Source organism: Rana temporaria, chromosome 4 (assembly GCF_905171775.1).
Source record: "Rana temporaria chromosome 4, aRanTem1.1, whole genome shotgun sequence".
NCBI classification, from domain to species: Eukaryota; Metazoa; Chordata; class Amphibia; order Anura; family Ranidae; genus Rana; species Rana temporaria.
In genome coordinates, this window is record NC_053492.1 from 60036821 (window position 1) to 60048072 (window position 11252).

The 11252-nt window shown below is 43.9% G+C and overlaps 1 protein-coding gene across 1 annotated transcript in view; it reads right to left on the reverse strand.

Moving 5' to 3' along the window:
* PLA2G7 (phospholipase A2 group VII) overlaps nucleotides 1-10516 on the reverse strand; it is a 112330-nt gene extending 101814 nt beyond the window's left edge. Inside the window, exon 1 of the mRNA XM_040348464.1 lies at nucleotides 10398-10516. The gene's annotated coding sequence lies outside the window, so the exon portion shown is untranslated. The remainder of the gene's footprint in view (nucleotides 1-10397) is intronic.
* Nucleotides 10517-11252: the final 736 nt, after the last annotated feature.

Consider the following 11252-nt stretch of genomic DNA (forward strand, 5'->3'; position numbering starts at 1 on the left):
CATAAAAACACACAGTGCTGAGCAGTGTGGACACACATATACCGTAATCATATCACAGGGTATATGTGTGTCCACAATGCTCAGCACTTTTTTATGGCTTACTACTATTTGCCACCTTGTGAGTACCAATTTTTTTTTATTTTATCATTGAATAAATGTATTTTGGTATAGCACTAGGTGTGTGCGCCTTCCATTTTATTTTGTTCTTGTAGTATCAATAGGATTACCCCATCTGAGAAGGGCAACATTCGCTCAGTTTTTGGAATTACCGTTGTCCCTACTGTTCTACACTACAGAAGACCTCATAGCGCTGGAAGTGACTGCTTGCCTTTTACAGGGTTCAGTACAGTTCAGGGCTGGATGACTCATCCTGGCAGCTCTCTGGAGCCTCCCCGATGTCTAGAAAGTTGGAGAATCCTCTAGAATTAGAGGGTGGAGGTAAGGAGGAGCTGTGCATATCTATGAGGCTTCAGCCAATACCCAGTAGTGAGCTGGCAGGGGGCAGAGCTTACCTTATAAATGGTCATGGGCCATGCCAGCAGAGGCTGTGGGGTGGAAGATGGAGATACAGTGTTGAGGAGGCTGTCGGTGGCCCTCAGTTACCCTTTGTCTGGGGGAGAGGAGGAGTCCTGCCTTGGGCTTGGGTGCTGGAAGGATTCTGCCATAACTCACAGGAGGAAGTCTTTCCTGGAGGCACGGGAGCAAGAGAAATGACAGAGTGAGTAGTAGCAGTAGTAGTCAAAACTGTGGGGACTAACAAAGAGGGGGGGCTGCCACATGTAGCCAATCTCCCTTGAAGACTGGCTACTGGTGTGTGTAAGGCCCCATACACACGATAGAATTTATCTGCGAATACGGTCCAGCGGACCGTATCCGCGGATAAATCCTCTCGAGGATTTCAGCAGATTTCTATGCGATGGCGTGTACACACCATCGCATTGAAATCCGCGCCGAAATCCTCTGGCGATGACGTGTCGCGCCGTCGCCGCGATTATGACGCGGCGACGGGCGCGACGCTGTCATATAAGGAATTCCACGCATGCGTCAAATCATTACGACGCGTGCGGGGAATCCCTTTGGACGGATGGATCCGGTGAGTCTGTACAGACGAGCGGATCCATCCGTTGGGATGGACTTCAGCAGATGGATTTGTTGAGCATGTCAGCAAATATTCATCTTCTGGAAATCCATCCCAGGGGAGATTTACCCGCGGATAAATATCCGCCGGAGTGTACACACCATAGAATCTATCCGCTGAAACCCATTCGATGGGATTTATCTGCGGATAGATTCTATGGTGTGTACGGGGCCTAAGTCTTCAGCCTTTTCCTAGAGATCTCCTGAGAGTCAGCTGGGTGGGCTGGTGAAGAGTCAGCTGGGTGGGCTGGTGAAGAGTAAGGATGAGCCCCCCAGTTCGGTTCGCATCAGAACCTTCGAACGGACCGAATGTTCGCGCGAACTTCAGAATCTCATTGAAGTTTATGGGACTCGAACGTTCAAAATCAAAAGTGCTAATTTTATAGGCTAATATGCAAGTTTTTGTCCTAAAACAGGTTTGGGGACCCAGGTATTTCCCCAGGGAACATGTATCAATGCAAAAAAAGTTTTAAATACAATTGTTTTTTCGGGAGCAGTGATTTTAATGATGCTTAAAGTGAAAAAATAAAAGTGAAATATTCCTTTAAATTTTGTACCTGGGGGGGATGTGAAGTATGCCTGTGAAGTAGCGCTTGTTTCCCGTGCTTAGAACTGTCCCTGCACAAATACTGACAATACTTACTGATCAGTCACTGCCTGTCGTATTAATATGAGAACACCAGCAAATGTATTCACATAGCTTTAGGTGCACACTGTGCAGAGGACACAGTATACCAAGTGAGAATACTTGCTGATCAGTCACTGCCTGTGGTATTAATATGAGAACACCAGTAAATGTATTCACCTAAGGTTTAGGTGCACACTGTGCAGAGGACACAGTACACCAAGTGAGAATACTTGCTGATCAGTCACCGCCTGTGGTATTAATATGAAAACACCAGCAAATGTATTCACGTAGCTTTAGGTGCACACTGTGCAGAGGACACAGTACACCAAGTGAGAATACTTGGTGATCAGTCACTGCCTGTGGTATTAATATGAGAACACCAGCAATTGTATTCACGTAGCTTTAGGTGCACACTCTGCAGAGGACACAGTACACCAAGTGAAAATACTGCAGCTAGCACAATCACCTGCCTGCCTGTCAGTATGTTAGGAAGAGCATACAGGAATGGATCTATCTAACTGATGTGGAGAGTTAGCCTGGAGGGCTAGTGAAAGGGGCAACTGCCAGGTGGGTTGGCATTGCCTTAAGAGGGGGTGCGAGGATCAGTAGCCACAGAGGAGGAATCACAAGATGTTTCACTACAACTGTGCTACACAAAAAGGGGCTACAAGTTCCTGCCTGTAATGGGCTATTGCTAATCTGACTGAGAGCCTCTCAAATAAATTAAAGCAATTCAGCTGATGCAAGCAAGCAAGTGCTGTACAGGAGGAATGTGAAGGAAACTGTAGATAGCTGTATATAGGAAGATGTCCCTGATGTTTTGCTGAAGTCAAGTGTGCATCCCATAACCTCCCATCCCTATCCAAGATATTAACGCTCAATAAATGACAAGAACACGAACTGTTCTCTGACTCTGGAGTGCCTGTGAAAATTTGATGTGCCTGGCTGTGCAGGAGTAGGGGATCCAGTTCTTCAGCAGTCCCTACGGGGGTTTGCTACATCTGTTTTCTGCTATTTATGTTCCTTTGGGTAAATTTCCCTTCACTTCCTGTCCCATAGTCAAAAGGAAGTTGGAGGAAATCCCTCCATTCCCCATTAGAAGATTACCCCTAATACCAGTTTTGGGGACAACCCAGATTTTATTTTTCTGTCACTTTTACTCTGAGTAATAACAATAAACAGGACAAATAGAGGGTGAATTACCCTAACAGGGGCACAGACAGCAATAAAAACATGGCAGGTGTTCTAATCCCTTTCCGCTCTATCCAAAATAAATGAATACAAATTCTGCCCTTAGTTACACATTAACCAATTTGATTAAAGCTTAACTCTGGGATATATGGAAGATGAAAGCCCTGTGTAAGCTCTAAAATGATCCATCAGAGCTTACGCAGGGCTATGGATCCTTTTCTCATCCTTCTTAGACAGTGCTAGGCCAATCACAAGACCCAGTGCTTTCACACTGTGGGGTGAGTGACATGCTCACCCTTACCCCATATTTCAATACTCCCAGCAGCTGAATAGGTCACCACAATAACGCTCCCGACCTCTTTATAGACAGAATTCTGCATGGAATTTGCATGTTCTCTGTCCTCTGTTCATGTGGGTTTCCTCCCACGCTCCAAAGACATGCTGGTAGGTAGGTTAATTGGTGCCTGTCTAAAATTGACCCTAATATGAATGTACAAATTTGCTATGCACATGTGTATCAAATTCTGCCTGCTAATCCCAAGCAATTGGGGGGGGGGGGGGGGGGTTGAGGAAAGACCTGGTGATCTACCTTGTAAAATTTCCATCAAGAAAGTTCTATGGAAATTGGCTTAAACATACCAGACATAGTGCCCAGAGAGCTGACCCGCAGAATTGCCTAGAGTTGGATACGACTAAATGGATTTATACACACTATGATAGTCTGATGCCCGGTCGAGGTGTTAGAAGAGGCAAGTTTCTTACCCATATAGGTTGAGGGTCTCTAGGATGTGTTTTTGGTAGTTCAGCATTCTCTAGGATTGGATGTGCTGCAAAGTTCGGGCAAAGTCACAAGAGTTTTTGATTGTAGACTTTGTGTCCCTAATTAAAAAATATAGGTCAATGGTGGATTCTGCAGCAACATTTCCAGCACTTAGTGTGCATTCACACCTGAGCGTTTTGTAGCCTGAAGCATGAAGCTCCAAAACGCTAGAGGGAAAAAAATCCATTATTCTCAATGGAGATGGTTCACATCTCCACTCCAAAATGTCTGAAGCTCAAACAAGTTCTGGACCCTTTTTTGTCGCTCGAATCTGGCTGATTTGGGCGTTTTTGAACGTTTGTATTCCCATAGAAACTAATGGAAACGCTCAATTCAAGCATCAGTCAAGACAACGAGCATTTCTATGGGTGTTTTGTCGCTTTAATCTGTTCTGTGAAATAGAATATTTACCCAGGAAGAAGATAAAAAAAATCTAAAAACATAGCAACAAATGATGAAAGAGATAATCATTTTTCCTATTGGCGAAAATAAAAAACGACGAAGTTCAAAAACGTCGGAAAACGCTGTATGCAAACGTGCGAATACGTATGAATACGCGCGACAAAACGCCAGAAAAAAGGCTCAAAAACGCTACACTCAGGTGTGAATGCAGCCTCAGGCCCCGTTCACATTGTCACATAGTGGGAACGAGTGTTCCAGCTTCACGATTTTGACAGCACAATTCATGTGATTCACTTGAATGTTCTGCCCTATGTGCGTTTGTCATCCCCAAAAAAAACTCCTGCTCATTTTTGGGTGACAAGCTTCAAGGGCGTGGTTTGGCGCGATTGTTGGGCTATCCTGTCTCGTGACAATTGTGACAGAATCACATCGTGCATGGGGTGCCAGGATAATGTGTGCAGGGTGCTGTGCTGCGATTGCCACACGATTTTGTGATTCCAAATCATGAAGTGTGAATGATAGTACACACTAACAGTTTTTTTTTGTTCAACCCCCCGCTTCGGTCAGCTCCGGTCAGAGCTGCTGTACTAACCATGCAAGGTAGGTTCAATGATCTCTCCTGCTGAGCTGTTTTGTTCTGACATCCCCCCCCATCCCCCAAGAGAACACTCTGATCAGCAATCTCTGCCATTGGCTGAGAGTGCTGATCAGAAGTCGGTCGGCTGCTGGTTTTCCGACTTTCGGCCCATGTGTATGGGCTTTAGAAAGAGCTAAATGTAAACATAGTTAAAGTGGTTGACAACAAGTACATATACCTAGTAAAGTGACTGGCCTCAGGTAATACACAGGGATTAAACAAATCCACCTACATAAGTTGTGCCCATGTATCTGCAGTCTTCTCTTCTCTACATCTGTTCAAAGTGTTGAATCAATATAGCTTGTCCGAGAGTTCAGAAAAAAGGGGGCGGAGAGCTGAAGTCGCACACTGCAGAGCTCAGTGAGGAGAGCTCTGAGAGCTGATTGTAGGGAAGGGACACACCCTTCCACACAGCACACAGGAACCAATCTGAGGCTGTCAATCAGCTGGAGCTCCTTCCCCTGTCACCATTTTTCTCTTATGCCGCGTACACACGACCGTTTTTCGGGTTGTAAAAAATTACGTTTTTAAGGGTCTAGAAAAACGAATTTATTTTTCAACTCAATCATTAAAAACGGCCTTGCCTACACACGATCGTGAAAAAACAGCGTGTGACGTACGACGGCACTATAAAGGGGAAGTTCCATGCGGATTGCGCCACCCTTTGGGCTGCTTTTTCTGATTTTGTGTTAGTAAAAGACAATTCGCGCTTTTCAGTCTGTTACAGCGTGATGAATGTGCTTACTCCATTATGAACGCTAGTTTTACCAGAATGAGCGCTCCCGTCTCATAACTTGCTTTTGAGCATGCACGTTTTTTTCACATCGTTAAAGCTCACACACGCCCATTTTTTACAACCTTAAAAACGACAACGTTAAAAATGTCGTGAAAAAATAGAGCATGTTCGAAAATTTTAATGCCCATTTTTTACATCGTGAAAAATGCTTTGGAGCCCACACACAATCGTTTTTAATGACATTAAAAAAAAAACGTCATTTTTAGAACACGAAAAACGGTCGTGTGTATGTGGCATAAGTGTCAGGAAAACTTGCTGATAGCAGAGGAAGAAAGCAGCAGACATAAATTACACTTTTGCTCTTAGAAAAGAGGGATATGCTTTGTTCATATTTCATGGCTCAATATTTACAACCACTTTCATTTTGTACTTGTACTATCAAAATTTAGGGGGCTGTTCACACCAGCAGCTACCTTAACATAGCCATTGGTGTGCTCTAGAATGACAATGATGCCAATGCATTGTTCATGGTGCGTCACACTCTTTAATTCGTTTTTTTTGTTTAAGCAAACGTTATTGAATGTCAAAGAGGCCATAGCATAGCGTGAGGCGATGGATTGTGTCGTTCTGTGCTGCGCTGAAAAAAAGTGCTGCATGCTGTACTTATTTCAGTGCACACCAATACAACTCAGTGGTATGAACTGGTCAGGTAGGAGACAAGGCATTTTGCAATGATGATGATGGGACTGCACTGGAATGGCTGCCCAGTGCAGTCTTACAGCACCTGATGTCAGGCCCGTCGCTACAAGGCAGGCAGACCAAGCAATTGCTTGGGGCCCCGATCTTGCCTGGGGCCCCAAGCAGGGCCCTTGCTGTGCTTCCTATATGCTGCAGCCGCCTGAGCGCTCTATAGAGAGCCTGCAGCAGGGCTGCCTTGAGTCGTCACTTCCCCTTCTCTGTAGCGTGGTCGAGCTCCTCTTCCTTCCTCCTGTGAGTCTGGACTCCAGCCAGGTACCCCGCGGTACAAGAGATTCAACTTCCTGTTCCCGGAAGGACTGACAGGAAGTGCACACTGAGTGCTCATTTCCTTTCAATCTGGCCGGGAACAGGAAACTGAATCTCCTGCCGCACGATACAGACCCGGTAGGGAGTGGGGACCCAGGTGGTGTAAAAAGAATAAAATTATATATAAACAGCGCTAGTGTGTGTATGACCCACACAAATAAATATTAGAGAGTGTATAAGCAAATAAGATAAATAAACAAATGAGCAGAACCCGTGAATGAAAGTGTTCATAAGCAAAAATAGTTCATAGGTGTTAGAAGAAGCAAGGACAAACACTCTCTCTTTCTCAAATGTGAAATCTTCAAAATAAATCTTCAAAGAAATCTTCCACCACACCCGATGTGTAAAGTGAATCCTCCACCAATAAAATTGGCCACTCACCAGAACGATTTGTCTGACACTCTCTTGTTTCGGCACAATAGCATGTAATAGTTGTTCAAACCATTAAGTGAGCTTCCATATCCAACCATGAGATGAATAAGATCCTCATAAATAATGAAGAAAGCATATGATAGTGTGATAACGTAAAAATAGTTTTAATAACACACCACATAAAAAATCTGCAAAGGTTGCACTCACAAAAAATCAAAATCAAACTCGTGAATCAAAACAAAGCAGAACTCCTTCAATATTCGTATGGCTGATGAACTATGGTCACGGCGGACCTATGTAAACAACCAAGTGTTTCTCACCACTCGATCCGCACTGTGCTGGTTACCCACGTTGATGGAACAAAGCAAAATTCAATCGCTGGTCACTAGCGAAATATACCACTGCAAAGGCCTCTCACGTTCAGTTCAAATGGTCAGAAGTCAAACTGTAGCCACGCCCCCGACATGTTTCGTCATACAATTGACTTAATCATGGGAATCCCATGATTAAGTCAATTGTATGGATATGGAAGCTCACTTAATGGTTTGAACAACTATTACATGCTATTGTGCCGAAACACGAGAGTGTCAGGCAAATCGTTCTGGTGAGTGGCCAATTTTATTGGTGGAGGATTCACTTTACACATCGGGTGTGGTGGAAGATTTCTTTGAAGAAAGGATGCATTAAGGTGAAAAAAAAACAGAAGGTTTACAAGCCCTTTAATTGAACAAGTTGAAGTTAGAAGCCGGTTGGCTACCATGCAGAGCTGCACCAGATTTTGCACTCTCGAGTTTTAGTAAATAAACCCTATATTTATTTTTTTATTTTTGAAAATACATTTTTATTAAAGCGGGGGTTCAACCTAAAAAAAAATTCTAACATTACATCCAGCTCACTACCGACATTGACAGTATGCAGATCTTTTTATTTTTTTGCTGTACACCTCGTAAAGCAATTTTCTTAGACGGCTACCGGGTAGTGAATCCCACGGGAGTGGGCGTTCCTATGCCGCAGTTAGTGATTGACATGATGACAAACACCACCCCCCCGTCGCATAAGGAGCGTCACGAGTTGCCGAAAGAAGCCGAACGTCGAGTCGGCGCTATACGGCATACTGATAATGTCGGTAGTGAGCTGGATGTAATGTTAGAAATTTGTTTTTAGGGTGAACCCCCGCTTTAAACATGATTTGTATAGGTACAGAACATAGCCTTTGGACATTCCCCAGCTAACAAATACAGATTATTAATTATTAGTACTATTATGCAGGGTTTATATAGCGCCAACAGTTTGCGCAGCGCTTTACAACATGGGGGCAAACAGTACACTTTCAATACAATTCAATACAGGAGGAATGAGAGGGCCCTGCTCCTTAGAGCTTACAGTCTAGAAGGGAGGGTCAAGTGGAAAAAGAGGTAACAGCCATGGGGGATGATCAGATAGGGAAAATTAAAATAAAGTTGTTGGGTGTGGGTAGGATAGGCTTCTCTGAAGAGAAGGGTTTTCAGGGATCGTCTAAAAGCTAATAGAGTAGGAGATAATCAGACATATTGGGGTAAGGAGTTTCATAGGATTGGAGAGGCTCTGGAAAAGTCCTGAAGGCAGGCATGGGAGGAGGTATTGAGGGAGCTAAAGAGCAGGAGGTCTTGGGAAGAACAATAACACAAACTGCTAAATAATACAACTTAAAAACATTCCATACACTGCTTTCGGCCGTTCTAATATTTTATTTCAAGGATTAATGAATTACAAGAAGATTCCTGCTCCCTCTCAACCAACAGAGTGATACATCAGGAGAACATTTACTTATAGTTGGATTTATACCCGAACTAATGAACCGTGAGTCACTGCAAAGGAGTAAAACCATATATATCTTAGACTAAACCATATCAGGGGTGAAAAGATTCAGTCAATGGACTCCTGATCATCATCTGTATAGTCTGTCCACAAGTGCCAGACCTTCTCAATTTTTTTTTTTTAGGGCAACCCCTGAGGCCTCGTACACACGACCGAGTTTCTCGGCAAAAACCAGCAAGAAACTTGCTGGGAGATATTTTTGTTGCCGAGGAAACCGGTCGTGTGTACATTTTCGTCGAAGAAACTGTCGAGAAACTCGACGAGCCAAAAAGAGAGCATGTTCTCTATTTCCTTGACGGGAATGGAGAAAATTGGCTTGTCGAGTTCCTCGACAGCCTAACAAAGAACTCGACGAGGAAAACGATGTGTTTCGCCCTTCGAGTTCCTTGGTTGTGTGTACCAGGCTTCAGACAAATAGGTAGCTTTATATAGGGGTACAACCAGGGGTCAAGTCCTGGGGAAAAAAGTGTGGGAACTCCCACCCAAGATCCACTCCCCCACCAAAAAAAAAGAAAATGATACGCTCATATGCATAATTTCTAAACCGAATGTTTTTTTTTCGATCCACTGTACCTTAGTAATCCTTTATGTTACTGGCCGCTTCCTGTATATGGATTCATCGGGTAGTGTGCAGGTATTCCAAAACTTCCTCAATGCCGCAATGTCTTCTGGAAGCTTTTGTCATTGTTCCCAGGAGACATTGCGGAGGTCTGCCGCGAGTTATCACGGGAACTTTAAGCAAGTTCTTTCTAAATCCTGCGATAACCCGCGGCAGACCTCCGCAATGTCTCCTGGGAACAATGACAAAAGCTCCCAGGAGACATTGCGGCATCGAGGAAGTGACGGAATACCCGCACACTACCCAATGAATCCATATACAGGAAGCGGCCAGTAACATAAAGGATTACTAAGGTTCGCCTGCCCCTGACAGTGACTCGAGCTGGGCATCGCCCCTTAGTGAAGGATTGGCTCGGGCGGCTCGGCTGCTCTAGTCCTGCAAAGGGAACTGCGTTCCTGCTGTGAAAAAAGTGCAGGAACTCCGTTCCCACGCGTTCCCGCAGGACTTGAGCCCTGGGTACAACCCTATTGATTTGATGCTTCCAGAAGGGGCCGTGGCTGTTTTCTACTTGAGCACTATCGCCTCCCTGACATAAAATAATAAGAGACCATGTATATCCATTGAAAGCTAACATATTTCCCTAGATTAGGCTGGTGAAGGAATAATGGAAATTCCCTTTGAGTATGAACTTTAGAGAAAGCCTAAAAACCGAAAAAAAGGCGACTAGTGAATATGTAACAAAAAAGAAACAGAGAGGGGCAATTAATCGCATTCTCTGCTATAGAAGTAATCACCATCAATTCCCCTGATGGAGATCGTTGCATAACCTTTGCGTCAACGTCAGTAGGAAATCGCTGATTCCACACACGTTGGCTGTAGATGCGAAATTGCAGGAATTAAAAGTTCAGTGAAAGTTATTTATGGATGTCAGCCCAGTGGCAGATCTCTCAAAAAATAAATGCCATTATTAGACGGTATTCACAAGCTGCTTACCTCGAGGCTGCGGTAGTAAATTTCCTGGTCTGGATCCCTCACTGGAGCATTGTGTTCCAAGCCTCAGCTGACACACACACACAGCTCTGACCTGCCCTGTATACAGCTATGTGTTCATGGGATGGGACTGAGCCTCTTTCCTGACATTTGTTCAGGGCATGTAGGGAGGAGCTGCACTTTGTCTTACTTTTTTTTTCTTTGTCACAGATTACGATACTACATAGAAGTACAGTAAAGCTGAACATGAACATGAACAGTTTTTATTTTCTAACAGATCCCTCCAGTCACACCTTACAGCACAGATGGACATATATCCCACTACGGTTATTGTAATCTGACAGCTGGCGCTGGTGGTTGTCAGAATACCTGAACAGTGCCTGCAGCTTATGCCTAGTACACACGATCAGATAATCGGATGCCAAAAGTGATCGTACGACAATCTGATCGTTGGTGCACAGCTTTCGAGAGCTGATCACTACAATTCATCCAACACTATCCGAAGGGACAAGTGCGAAAACTGTTTTCATATAATAACAGGTTGTACGATATAGACGTGCGCACGACGGAAAATGTAGTTTCGTTTCTGGGCTAAAGGTGCAAAAATCATCAGATATGAAACAATATACATTTCATATTTTATTTAAACAAACATATTAAAATGTATTATATTAAAGGAATCATGCGGTTGCAGTACAAAAGTTGGTTGCCTCTTGGATGTTTCAAATCTGATGAGTTTTGCACCTTTAAACTCCCATTTTTCTTCCTACATATCCTTTATCCATTATGGGGAGGTAGTGCTTGTATTAAAACCTCTCATCCCTTGTATCAAATAAAATTTTCCCGATTCGTATAATT